The sequence below is a fragment of the Sturnira hondurensis genome, unplaced genomic scaffold (assembly GCF_014824575.4).
Source record: "Sturnira hondurensis isolate 20B ecotype Veracruz unplaced genomic scaffold, ASM1482457v3 Scaffold0016433, whole genome shotgun sequence".
Classification (NCBI taxonomy): domain Eukaryota; kingdom Metazoa; phylum Chordata; class Mammalia; order Chiroptera; family Phyllostomidae; genus Sturnira; species Sturnira hondurensis.
In genome coordinates, this window is record NW_028089064.1 from 2,130,724 (window position 1) to 2,145,647 (window position 14,924).

Consider the following 14,924-nt stretch of genomic DNA (forward strand, 5'->3'; position numbering starts at 1 on the left):
AGCTTTCTTCATCTGTTGGACTATAAATCAAATGGCCCCCATGACTCCAACATAGATGTGGAATCAACGTTACTCAATCCAAACTTTCCCCGTGGGTGAATTGCCGATCATGGCATGGGCACATGATTCAAGCAAAGTCAATTAAAATTTGGTTGGATTGATTTCTACGAATATTTAGAGTTAGGTCTTCCTCCTTCTGAGATTAGGACTACTTAATTTTGGACTTTGGTTGTCATCTTTCCAGTGAAATACAGATAGTTTGCTGGAAAATAGAGCAAGGGTAAAGAACACCAGCACTGACCAGGAAACAAAATTACCCAGATCTTGATGCTCTTTAGGAATTAACATCTATTTAATAAAATAAACAACTTTTTAATTCAACCTAAATTGTCTGCATTTGAGACAGAGTTTATCGACGTAAACCTTTCTTTGACCCACTCTTTTAATGGGATGTGAATGTAGACATGTAATATAGTATTGTCAAAAAATAGATTAATGTGTATGCCTTCCTTAAACAAATGTTGAGGCTGAAAAAGTCTAGAATATTGTAAAGATTTTCTTGTAGGTTTTTACAGATCTGAACATGTAAAAACCATTATGTATAGTTATGTGTTCATATTAAAGAGTATATTACAAAATTGATGTTTACCAAGGAGAACAACGGAATAAATAAGGGATTTAGAAACCAAGATGCATTGACATAGAGTGTTCAGCTTAGAAAAGAAAAGACTAAAAAACACACTACGAGTTTTGAAATATTTAAAGTCTGTCAAGACAGTGTAGACATGTTCCTTTTTCTACTTTAAAGAAAAAATATACGCACTGCATTTGAGCCCCCGCTGCACCTGCCTGTGGTGCCGGGGGTCAGGGTGCAGCGCCAGAGCATGAGCTTGCGCATAAGTGGGGCCGACTGCGCCTTGGCTGGCGGCCTTTTTAACCTCGAGGGACATGGTGGCACCACACTGCGGGGCGGGGGAGGGAGAAAAAATATAAAAGATGGGGATATGTTATTGGATGGTAAGTTCTTAAATCAATATTAAGGATCACTTTTAAAAATGCATCACAATGAAAAGTTATTTGGTAGGGAGCTCTGATACTGGATCTGTAAGCCAAATTTAGTTAATTTTATCAGGAATGTTGTAAAGAAGATATTAAAGATAAGAGAATGAAGTATATGGCTTCTCCGTCTATGAACCACTGCTTGCAATACTCAGTGAAACACTAGCCTAGGGGTGATATATAAAATATTCCTTAGAAAGAAATAATACCATTTTTCTTTACCTTTCTTACTTCCTTTCTCTTTAAACATTTTTATTTTTTCTCAATTATCCTCTATTTCAACATTGCATTGTAGAGTGTCTGAAATAAAAATAACGTTTTTCTTTTTGCTCAACGTGATAGCCTAAAGTGCTGAGAAATTATTTATGAGCAAATTTCAAAGGGTCTAGATCATTTATAGGTATTTTCATCTTAAAAATGTACTGACTCGTGATCACTAACCTAACAGAAAACACCTATAAATGGTATGGTAGACTTTGAAGTTAATAAAATTAAAATGATGATGATAAGGGTACATAAATTTACTGAAAGATGGAAAAGACCCTCATCAATAAAAACGACTAAGCTTAGATACTCATTAGTGAGAAAGAGAGAGCTCCAGATTTAGGAGGTGGCTGCACCAGAAAAAACTCATCTCTCTCCCTTAGAAAAAGTACTTTGTCATTTGTCTTCATAGCAATAGAATGTGAGTATTTGTTAACAAATAACCAAATATTTATTATTTAGTTGTTAATGAGTAAACAGGACTGCTCAGTATCACCAGGTTTCTCTAAAATATCCCATTAAAAATATCATTGAATTGCCATGGCTGGCATGGCTCAGTGGATTGAGCGTCAGCATGTGTAACAAAGGGTAGCAAAGGGTTGCAGGTCTGATTCCCAATCAGGGTATCTGCCTGGGTTATAGGCCAAGTCCCCAGTAAGGGATGTGCGAGAGGCAACCACTCATTGATATTTCTCTCCTTGTCTTTCTATTTTTCTCCCTCTTTGTCTAAAAATAAATAAATAATTTCTTTTAAAAATCTGAAAAGTGACTGGATGGAAAATCTGTCCAAATCTCAAGTTTTACCGATTATGCGAAAATGAGACAGAAAAATAGTAGCAACATTGGGGAGATACATCATAACCCTGACTGACCGAAAGATGAAAAAAAGAAAATACAAAAGAGCTATAACTTTATTTATTCTGTAAAAGTATTAACATGAAAATATTTTCACAAAATGGACAACATTTTAAAACAAAAAAATCAAGGTACATTCTATCTAATGCAATACAATTTTGATATCAGATTATTATGCCATTCCTACTGTGGATGCTAAAGGGTCTCTGCTCATGAATTGAACCTCTGCTTATGAATTATTAGGGTATAAGAGCTGGACAATGAAGGCGGGATTCTATATACAGTAACTAGCATATTTTGTGACACATCATATCTGATAAGGTCCACCTGGCAAATATGAAAAGAGAACCCAGGAAAATGGAGTTTCTTAATTAACTTTCTTATCACTATAACACAATATCTTAGTAGGTTTCAATAATTGTTAATTTCCTTTGTGTATTCCAAGTCTTCTGAGCACAACTTTGAGGTTCTCACTTAGGAATTCCCTTACTGAATAGAAAAGAGCAGGATGTGACATGTATTCTTAAAATTTAATAATATTAAATACCATTAAATACAATTAAAATAATAGTATTTTAGGCCCTACAGTTCATATGTTTTCTGTGAAAAATTGTTAACTTGACCATGGTAGCCTGAGAGTAGTCATAGACAATACACAAATGCATGACTGTGTTGCAATAAAATTTTATTTATGAGGACAGCTGATGGATTGGATTTGACTCAAGGTCCATAGTTTGCTGATCCTTGATTTATATCATACTACTCAATATTACAACCAAAAAAATAGTTGCCCAGTCAGAAATTCTTCCTAAATGTCCTAGGGATGGAAATAATTCATTCTTCGGTTTGGGGCTAGTACTGATGCTTTCCAAATCTACAGTAGAATCAATTGCCCTAAAATCCATGGCTTTCGATTGCAGCAGGGAGGGTTGTATTATAGAGAACATTTTACAATTATAAGCTAACTTTAAATATCAAGAGGTAAAGATTAAGAAGGCTAAAGATGCAAAGATTATCCCATAAGACATGTAATGGGGAATAATGCATTGTGACTTGAGGGGTTTTTTTCCTGCAACAAAGTGTGTTAATCCTTAGACAGTGAAGTGAGAGAAAAATCCTTAGACAGTAAAGCAACAGATGTGGGGTTTGTTTAAGTGTCGGCTGGTGTCTGAAGAGGTATAGCTCCCCAGTCTCCTTTCTAAGGGGCTACTTTCTTAAGTGTGTATGTGAGGGGATAATCAAAACCTTTTATGATTTGGGAACTTTTAGAGCAGAAAGTTAGATTGTTTCGCCTCCTAAAATGTAACCTGGGAGATAGAAAGCTTTAGAAAACTATTTTATCCTACCTGACTCCTGAAACCTAAAGCATTGGTGGTTGTGGGTGGGGCCAGACAAATGCTTCCTCCTAGAGCTATCAAGAACTCCTGGCACTTCACTGTGGTAAGCAGTACAGCCAAAGTTTCAAAATTTCCTGAGTGCCTGCTACGCCCAACAAATAATGTAGAAGTGACTGAGTGATGTGGCCGGTCAGATGAGGTGCCAAGGTTGAAAAGAGGAAGAATGAATGTGCCAACTGCACACATGGAGGCCATTGTGGGACCAAGAACACCTATCAGTTAATGACACTCAATGAAGAGAGAGACCTTCCATTTACAGAATCACCCCCTGAACTTAGAATGACATAATGATACTTACATTGTCACCTAAATGGAACTCAGTTATGAGAAGGGAGAAAAGAGAAAGGAGAAAGGTGAGAAATCCAGATTTAATAAAGTAGTTATCAAACGAGTCTTTTAAACTGGTAGTAACTGAGTTACTTAAAATGGCAAGATTAGTAGTATTGCAGCTGATGAGTGCATGTTGGGTTGCTTGAACTGGGCTGTGTTGAGAAATGTTAAGAAATAAGAAGTGATATCTTTCTTCCTCTCTATGCATGCAGCTGTCTAAATATAACTCATCCAATTTGTATCGTGTCAGTCCTATAAAACACAGGCATAGCCCAAACTTCACCATCTTATAAATCTAACAAAAATCAGAATTTTCTGTGAAAACGGTAATAATTGTCATCCAGAAAGAATAACAGTAGCTGTACTTGAACTCTACTTAGGGTCAGCTTTAACTGAAGCTAAAACATGCACTGTAATTTTAAGAATATGGGAAGATCTTCCTTGGATATTTCTAGGAGGCAATACCTTATCAAGTGGGTTGGAACAAAAGATTCTGTCTGCCACAATAAAGATTTGAGTTTTATGACTACTAAAATTTGTGGAGTACATAAATGCCTGTAAGTGCTATTATTTATAATCTCATATGTAAACAACACAGTGATATGCATGAAAGAATATTTAAGATCCTTTTCCATGGATAAGATTTCTGAGGCTCAAAAAGTTGAAGTAACTTTAGTATTCAGAATCATGCGCATAGTATTTGGCATTATTATAGCATTAAGGTTCACGTTCATTCTCTATGAACTAATGAACAAACTTAAAAGAATCTCAAAAATTGTTGAAATCATAGGCATTGTAATATTGGGTAATTTTAGTAGGCATGTTACCTAAACTAATCAGATTCATAAGATTACCTTAATTTATGACCTTTCTATCATAATTATTCCATTTAGTTAGTTTTAATTTGTTTCCTTTAATTCTGCAAGCTAACCCAGACCCTGTCAATAGAATTCTCTCCAGGCAACTGAAATTAGATTGTATTGTTACTGAAAGAGTCTTAAATCATACCTATTTTATGTGATGCCCTACTAGTTATGAATATCAGGAATTGAAACTGATTGTTTTTTAACATCCATTAATCTGTATTCAATTGAAAGTTTTTTAAAACATACTTATGAATGTACTATTTACAGTCATTTTCAAGCATTTTGAAATTCCAAGATCAAGTGGCCAGCCTAGTAGCAAGAGAAAAACTTCACTGTCAATCATTACCTTTTACTCCTGCTCCATTAATAGGTTATCATTCATATAGAACCTCATGTCTATAAAAATTCACAAGAAGCCCACAGCTCACATCATATTCGATGCTGAGAAGATGAAATCTCTTCCTCTGTGATCATTAATAAGACAAGTATGCACACTCAACACTTACTTAGCATAGTACTGGAGGTCTTAGCCAGAGCCATTAGGCAAGGCAAAGAAACAAAAACATCCAAGCAGGAAAGGGAGAAGTAAAATTGTCTCTATTTCCAGAGGACATGATACTATATATAGAAAACCCTAAAGGCTTCACCAAAAAACCTTTAGAAGTAGTAAACAAATTCAGTAAATTTATGAGATACAAAGTCAATATACAAAAATCTGTTGTGTTTTTATACGACAGCAATAAACTATCAGAAAAAGAAATTTTTTGAAAATCCATGTAGAAAAAAAGAATGTTCCAGAGGTTTGGGAGGGCAGTGTGGAAAATAGGGAGATGCAGATAAAAGGGCAAAAACTTTCCATTGCCAGATGAGTAAGGCCGAGGATCTAAAATGCAACATGGTAACTATAGTTGACAACACTGTGCTATATAGTTAAAATCTGCAGAGAGAGCCCTTAAGTATTCTAACCAAAATAAATATGCATATACATAAATACATGCACACAGACAGTAAATATGTGAATACGTATTGATGGCAGGTATTTAGATGCTATTAACGTAATTGGATGTTAATTAATTCAGTGGATGAAATCCATTTGTAATGTATATACATATCAAATCACCTTAATGTATACTTTAAATATCCTACAAATTTGACACCTATACTTTATTTTTAAAGATTATTTACCTTTAGAGGATAAGGGAGGGAGAGAGGGAGAGAAATATCAATGTATGGTTACCTCTCATGCGTCCTCTGCTGGGAACTGGCCTGCAATCCAGGCTTGTGCCCTCACTGAGAATCAAACCACAATCCTCTGGTTCACAGGCCCATGCTCAATCCACAACACCTATACTTCATTAAAACTGAAAAAAAAAAAAACTTCACATGAAGAGCAACCACATGGGCACAGTTTTTCATTCACACACTATTTCAGAGTCTGAGGACATAATGGTGAACACAAGTGACATGCTGTCAGTCTGTATCGAGCTTAAATTCCAGTGGAAGACAGAGGAAACAGTTACAATTTAAGAAAAAAGAAATATCTGAAAGAAATAAGTATTATGTAGATAATTCAATCGGCTGATGTTGGACTGTTTGAGACTGGTGATCAGAGATGGATGGCCTTCCAGAAAAAAAGATATTTAAATGAAGACATGGGGTCTTGAAAGCACCAGCAATGAAGAAATCAGGAGGAAAAACATTCCAGGCATAGGTGACAGTTGATGCAAAGACTATAAGGTCAAAAAAGGAAGCTGAACTGTTGAATACATAGAAAGTATAGCATAAAAAAAGTGGTTGGGAGGGAGAGTGCTATTGGATAAGGCTGGGGGAAAAAAGCAAAATATGTGTTTATAAGACTTTGTAAGCAGGATAGAGTCAGATTTTAAGTACACAGTGAATTCAGTGACAGACTTTAATCAGGTGGTAAGTGTATCTGATACATATTTTTAGAATATGACTCCAGCCATTAATATTTTTGGTATCCAGTGTTGAAACAAGAAACCAGTTGGAATGCCAAGTAACAAAAGATACAGAAAATGGGTGGATTCACTATATATATTTTTTAATTTAATTTAATTTAATTTAATTTAATTTTCTATTTTTCCATCACAATTTATCTTCCCTATATCTTCTTCCTCCTCTTCCCACTCCCCTGACCCCCCAGAATCACAACATTGTTGTCAGTGTTTTCAGTTGAAAGCATGTCCTGAAACAGTTTTGATGGGGGGGTATGAAGAATAGTCAACAAAATCCTGCCATTTTTGACTTGAGAAAGTAGGAGTGGGGATGGATGATATGCTTGATGAGGTAAGGAAAGTTGTGAACTAGACTAGATGAAGCAGCAGCAATTAAATGTTGTGCTCTATATTTGTTAATTTTAAGATAGCATGTTATATGTAATGCACATTTATTAAATAAACGAGTGAATGGTATTTTAGGCAAAACTTTTGGCTTCTAACATCATCTAGTTTAATTTTGTTACTGCTTGTAAAAATTAAATATATCCTCAAACATTAGAGAACAATTTATATATAGGACCATAAATATTTTAAAAATCATATAAAGGAAAATAACATAGCAGGGAAAGATGGGATATGAGGAGCTCATCTAATTAAATCTTTACTCATTTTTCCAGATCATGAAATAAGGCTCATTAGAGATAAGTGATTTGCCCATGTAAGGACAATTGGTGACTAAAAAAGCCAGAGCACATAAGGCCTCTTAACAATGAAACTAGTGCTATCTTTTTTTCCTGAACACTGTCCCGTTACTCCCAGGTCTTTCCCCGACTGTACTGGAAGACAAAACACCCAGAGAACTGAGAATATAAATCGTCACTACAGGCTCATTGTTCATGTTATGAAATAACCTTGTGTGACAAACACTGACAAGAGAAAAGTTTCAATTAAGCATTGAGGTTTCAACAATCCTTGTAATGAATACTGCCACTTATATGCTTTCAAGAATAAATATGAAAATGTTTATTCTGTAGCTGCTCATATAACTAAAGCATTAATATGCTGTGAAAAGAAAATAAATATAGTACCCTCATGTTTATGTCTTAGGACATACTCATAGTGTATGTTAAAATTGACGTTGTTTTTTGTTCTAGATCTTTATTTACTATTAAATTTATGGTTTTTATTTCTTACTACCTTAACATTTTAAATTTGATTTTTAATATTTTTAAAAATGATTGGGGTGACATTGGTAATAAAATTATATAGGTTTCAGGTGTATAATTTTAGTATATATCATATGTATATTGTATTGTGTGTTTACCATCCCAAGTCAAGTCTCAAGTTGACTAATTTTCTACTGACACTAAAAAAAAAATCTCCCCTTCAAAGTTATATTAAATATTTAAAACTTTATATATTTTGTATGAAATTTTACACTTGAACCTTGAAATTTTACACTCATACATACACTCTAACCAAAAAGAGGCTTCAATTTCATAGGTGATTTGTTGGTAAACATTTAGTACCAACTTCTGTCTAATCTAATATCTCCATCTCTCTCTCTCTCTCTCTCATTTCCCTTTCTTTCTTTTGCACTTGGCCCCATTTTGTTTTGTCTTAATACAATGTAAACAATTCTCCTTGGCATTAATATTCAGGATATTTAATAGCATTACAATTATCACCATGTTTTTTTCTGATTTCTTGTGTAGCTGAAAATAATAATAGAAAATGGTATTTGGCTTACATGAAATTTTTGTCAAAGCATCAAGACTGAATTTTTTAGTCATTTTTTCATGTTTGTTGATAAACTTGGCAATAACACCCATATAATTTATACTCTTACACTCCTACTGTTACTTCAGTGACAGCACATTTTGCAACAACAAGATAAATGTATACAGTATTTAAGACAAACTAATTTTAAGTTCTGTGTATGCTCATCTTAGTAATGTGTTTTTTAAAGAACTTGTTAATTCTACCCTGGCTGGTGTAGCTCAGTGGATTGAGCGCGGGCCTGCGAACCACAGGATCACGGTTCGATTCCCAGTCAGGGCACATGCCTGGGTTGCAGGCCAGTTCCCAGCAAGGGACACACCAGAGGCAACCATACATTGATATTTCTCTCCTTCTCTCCTTCCCTTCCCCTCTATAAATAAAAAAAAAAATCTTAAAGAACTTGTTAATTCTTCTTAAATAACAGATTTATTGACATACATTAGTTCCTAATGTTTTTTAATATTCCTTTAAAATATGTGGGATCTGTCATGAGCTCACAGATTTTCATTTTTGATGTATAAATAATCCACTTTAGAAGCATACAAATCTCTATAAATTCAGAGACTTTTAAACCCAGGGTGTTTTTTTTTAATTTTTATTAAATTTATTGAGGTGCCATTGGTCAATAGGATCATAGAGGTTTCCAGTGTACATTTCTACTGTATTAGGCCTGTATCTTGTATTGTGTGCCCACCGCCTACAGTCAAACCATCTTCCGTCACCATAAGTTAGGGCTCCCCTCACCCCTACCCCCTCTTCCCTCTGGCAACCACCACATTGCTCTCTGTGTCCACGAGTTTTTATTTTATATCCCAAATATGAGTGAGATCACATGGTCCTTAACTTTTTCTGACTGGCTTACTTCACTTAGCATAATCGACTCTTAGGTCCATTCAGGTTGTCACAAAAGGCAATATTTTGTCTGCTCTTACACTTGAGGAATATTCTGTTGTGTATATGTCCCCCATTTTAACTCACGGTGCTGTAATCATTCTGCAGAACGAAGATAGAGCCCCTTCCAAAATTTAATTCAAAAGTCAAGACTGATGATGCCAAATACACCCCAAGAGGATATAGAAATCCTTAGTTCTCACATAATTTGGGGACAGCTTTTAAGGGAGAGCAGGGCAGCTTCTAAGCAGGTCTAAAAATGTCTTGGTAGAGAAAGACACTGGATATCAGCTTTGAGGTTTTATTGTGGCAAAGGAGTGGGCCAGGGGTGAGGGTTCTCATACAAAGACCAGGGTCACTTGGCTTGATGTTGCCACAGGCACCAAAGGAGGGAGCACCTGGGTTTTCTCATCTTACTGAAAGGGAAAGATGAGAAAGGGGCCAAAGGGAAAGGGGTAGTTACGGGCATTAAAAACTGTCAACAGTCATGTCCCAAATGGAGTCAGACAATTATGCACAGTTACATCATTGTTAGTGTCTAAAAAGAAAGATAAAGAAAAATAAGGGTAATCAGAATTTTGCTTTTCTAACGTTTAATTTTCAAAGAAAACTTCACAAAAATGAAGAATAAAGTACATAGTTTTTGCTTTGTGTTTGTTTTCATTTTGGAAGAGAGTCTTTTGGAACTCTTATTCCTGTTAGTTCCAGGATGTGTATTCCAATTGTGGGATTAATTCTGAGTGTTAGAATTAATTGAGCTCTAGGGGAGGTGAAATTTATTCAACTAATACAAAAAATTAGGTCACGTTACTCCCCTTTCATCGTCTAGAGATTAGCTTGTTCCTATCTACATTTGTGGGCAGACTACATGTTGCTGGTCCATTTTATTTCTTTCTTTTTTAAATGTTCATGCTAATCTAATGTGTTGAGGGTTAATTAATTGGTAATAATTGAAAGACACTTACTTTTTGTTCCCTACTTTTGTTCTTAAAAAATATATGTATTTTGGAAAATCTCTGTTAGACTCTTGGAAAAACATCAAACAATAGAGTATAGAATGATTTTAGAAAAATAATTCAGCTTATCCACTAACTCAGCATAGATAAAATATAACAATAAAAATATAAATTCAGTCAAAAATATTTAAAAATCAACCAATAACTGATTAACTATATGACAGGAACTATGAATAATACAAAAAAGAAGTATTATGTTAGACCACCTCCATAACAATGCATACTCTAAATGGAAAATTATTAAAGCAATCTATTAATAAAGATAACTTATGTTAAATATAATACTGGAACATGGTAAAGAAAATGTGTGACTACACATGCGGACTTCCTTTTGCTTGTACTTCCAGGGGAAGGTAAATGCTGGCTGGTTAAAAGTAAAAGTACTACAGTGGGGCTGGAGGATGAACAGAAAGTTAAAGCATTAATCACAGATGAAGGAAAGAGGCATTTTAGGAAACGACAAGATTAACAAATGCAGAAAAGTGGAAAAACACAGGATGTCCTTTGAATTAGTTAACTACACTTCATGGTTTACCTGAAACAGTCCTAGTTTACCTACATTGTTCCAGCAAAAATAGTTAATAATCACCTCCTTTACACAAAGTGCTTCTAGATTTAAACAATTAATTACATGTGTATTGAGGAGTCAAATCACACACAGTAAACAGTTAAAGAGATGGTAAGGATTGGCAAAATGTTTGTAAAGAAGCAGATCAAAGTCACGTATATTTTATACATATTTTATTCATGAAGAATTTGAGGCCACAAAGCAATTTATAAATTCAACACAGTCCCTATAAAAGTACCAATGACATACTTCAAATATAGACATATTTGACATAATGACATACTTCACATATAGAACAAACATATCAAAAATTTATATGGAACCATAAATGACTGAATAGCCACAGAAATTTTGAGAAAGAAGAGCAAAATAGGAGGGGTCACAATACCTGATATCAAACTATATTACAAAGCCACAATAAATCAAAAGAATCCAGTACTGACATAAGAACAGACACATCGATTTATGGAACAGAATAGAGAGACAAGAAATAAATCCATGTCTTTACAGTCAATTAATATTTGATAAAGAGAACAGAAACATAAGATAGAGTAAAAATAGCCTCTTCAAGAAACAGTGTTGGGAAATCTGGACAACTACATGAAAAAAAATGAAACTTGCCCTGGCTGGTGTAGCTCAGTGGATTCGTCATGGGCCTGAGAACCACATGATTGTGGTTCGATTCCCAATCAGGGCACATGCCTGGGTTGCAAGCCAGTTGCCAGCAGGAGACACAGGAGAGGCAACCATACATTGATATTTCTCTCCCTCTCTCCTTTCCTTCCCCTCTAAGGATAAATAAATAAAATCTTTAAAAAAAGTGAAACTCAACCACTAACCTATACCATACACAATAATAAACTCAAGATGCCTAAAAGACTTAAATATAAGTCATGACACCATAAAAGTCTTAGAGGAGATTATAAGCAGGAAACTCTCAGATATTCCATGCATCAATATTCACTAATATGTCCCCTAGAACAAGGGGCATTAAGGAGAGAATAAACAAATGGGACTTCATCAAAATAAAAAGCTTCTGCACTGCTAAAAAAAACATCAAAATGAAAAGGGAACCAACCATATGGAAAAATCTATTGCCAATGATACCTCAGACAATGGTCTGATCTCCAAAATATATGAAGAACTCACATGACTCCACTCCAGGAAGACAACCAAACCAATTTAAAAATGGGCAAAGGACCTGAAAAGATGCTTCTCTAAGGAGGAGATGCAGAAGGCCCAGAGATATATGAGAAGGTGCTCAGCATCACTAGCCATCAGAGAGATGCAAATTAAAACCACAATGAGACACCACTTCACACCATTCAGAATGGGCCTCAAAACAAATCAACAAACAAGTACTGGGGAGGTTGTGGAGAAAAGCGATCCATAGTACACTGTTTGTAGGAATGCAGACTACTGCAGACACTGTGGAAAACAGTATGGAATTTCCTCAAAAACTGAAAATGGAACTGCCTTTTGACCCAGCAATTCCACTGCTGGGTTTATACCCTAAGAATCCTGAAACACCAATTCAAAAGAACCTATGCACCCTAATGTTCACAGCAGCACAATTTACAATAACCACATGTTGGAAACAACCTAAGTGTCCATCAATAAATGAGTAGATAAAAAAAACCTGTGGTACATTTACATAATATAGAATACTACACAGAAAGAAAGGAGCAGAAAGAAAGGAGCTCCTATCCTTTGTGATAGCATGGATGGAACTGGAGAGCATTATGCTAAGTGAAATAAGCCAGACAGTGAAAAACAAATACCATATGATCTCACCTTTAAGTGGATCCTAATCAACAAGACACACAAGCAAACAACATATAACCAGAGACACTGAAATAAAGAACACCCTGACAGTAGCCAGAGGGAGGTGGGAGGAATTAAAAAAGAGAGAGAGAGAGAAAAAAAAAGAATTTGAGTCCAAATGAGGTTAAGTGACTTTTCAGAAACTTCTCAAAAAGAAAGAATTAAAGCTGATATGCAAAGCACGGTCAACCAACTCCCAAGTCCATGATCACCTTGGGAAATGGTAGATGATGATAGGTGATAGATAGATAGATAGATAGATGATAGATACCTGAATGCAAAGATAAAGAAATATATAGTGATTTTTAGATAGAAAAAAAATGATGTCTTCAAATATGGTTGTATTCACTGACTACCCTTAAGAAGAATGAATTGATGAAATAGTGGGAAAAATAGATAACCCTATGTTAATGAATTAGTGATTAATAAATTAAATGTTTATAGGTAGAAATAGTAAAATTCCCTTGTAAACAAATATAGCTATGAAAGCTAGAATTATTTAGAGACAGAATAATAGAATGAGAGGTTTTTGCTTATTACTAAAGAAAATGTTTGAATAATCAAAAAACATAGAAAACCAGAAAATTGAAAGATGAGAAAATGTAAAAATGATAAGGGATGAAATAAGTTACAGGGCAATCTTGCAGATGGACTAAAGTGTTGTAGTAAAAAAATACAGGTGCAACAAACACCAGAATGATGGATCTAGAAAGCCAGGTCCAAGTGAATTTGTTAGAACATGACTAACAAGGAATGACAATAGAGCTTTGTTTGGGTTTACTATGAATTGTTCCAATCTTAACATTTACAACAATGATATTTTTTTCTCTAAAATGAGAAAGCTGCTGTCCAAGTCTGAGCAAGGTCAAAGTCATTAAGATACTTGGAGCATAAGGTGAGAGGATCAAGAGAACAGAGCTCAGTGCTGGTATCCAGGAAGCCTGGCACCTGGAAGAAAATTAATTGGTGACCCAGCACTAATTGGAAAGTAGCACAGCCAAGATCATTAAACAGTTGATTTTTTAGAATGTGTCTATTCTTTCCAATTAACGGTACAAAATCTTTAGTCTTAAGATTGTTTTCCTTCATAAAGAAATGAATGAAACAAAATTTATGGTTCAATTTTGGAGAAAAACAAATTGGTATACTCATTTAACCAGTTATTTGGTTTAATGTAAATACAACAAATGCATGCTTTGTAAACAAGTAGTCCAGCCAGTTACTAAGTAACCAGGCTATTTATTTCTAAAACAAATATTTGTATTGTATTTATAATGTTATTTGATTGATTGATGCTTTTCATATCAATAATAATATCTGGGTCAGTACTGTTAAATAAAGGTAGAGTCACCTTACCATGATGTGCCTCAGGTTGTGAACCATGAATGAAATTTTACTTTAAACTGCTATCTTTTACACTGTACTACTCATGTAAAGTATGCATTCTTACTGTTTGGTGAATACTCATGTATGTGCTCAAAGCACACTTATCTGACAGTTTGGTAATGTTTCACTTTTTATTAATTTAAAATAGCACCTATTCCTTTTTACTGCCATGATTGCAAAGACTACATCAGAAACTCCAAATTATTATCAAAGAGGAAAATAAAAACTGACTATTTATCCAGTAATATAATTATTTAATAATAGCCTGTTTCATTAGGGTAAATGGCTCAGAGGAAATGTCAGAAAGTTAAAAAGACCTTGGTAATTCAGATAAAATTTGTAGAATACGTACTTTATACCAGGCTCTGATTTAAGCAATAAAAAGTTTTCTGCCGGCATAGAACTCCCAGTCTAAGATAGGAGACAGGCATGTAAACAACGGAACTATAATAAAATGTGATAAATATCCCATATTATCCTAATCACTCCAATTAAATGCTACAGAATTAAAAAGGATGGATGGAGGATTTGGTCTGTGGAATAGGTCCAATGGATTTTGGCCAAAAGAAGAGTTGACATTTAAACTGGCACTTGAAAAATCATTAGGTCTGTGCCAGGCTGTGGATAGAATATGTGGAAAGAAAAGCAATGCATTTACAAAGCATGCACTGTGGTCATTTTAAGGATGGGCAAATAGCTCAAATTTCCTTTGTATGGACTCTGGATAT

General features: G+C 34.6%; 1 non-coding gene across 1 annotated transcript; it reads left to right on the top strand.

Moving 5' to 3' along the window:
* Positions 1-819: 819 nt before the first annotated feature.
* LOC119000907 (small nucleolar RNA SNORA76) lies at positions 820-952 on the top strand. The gene has a single exon (XR_005069441.1). It is a non-coding gene; the product is annotated as a small nucleolar RNA SNORA76 (small nucleolar RNA).
* The last annotated feature ends 13,972 nt before the right edge of the window (positions 953-14,924 follow it).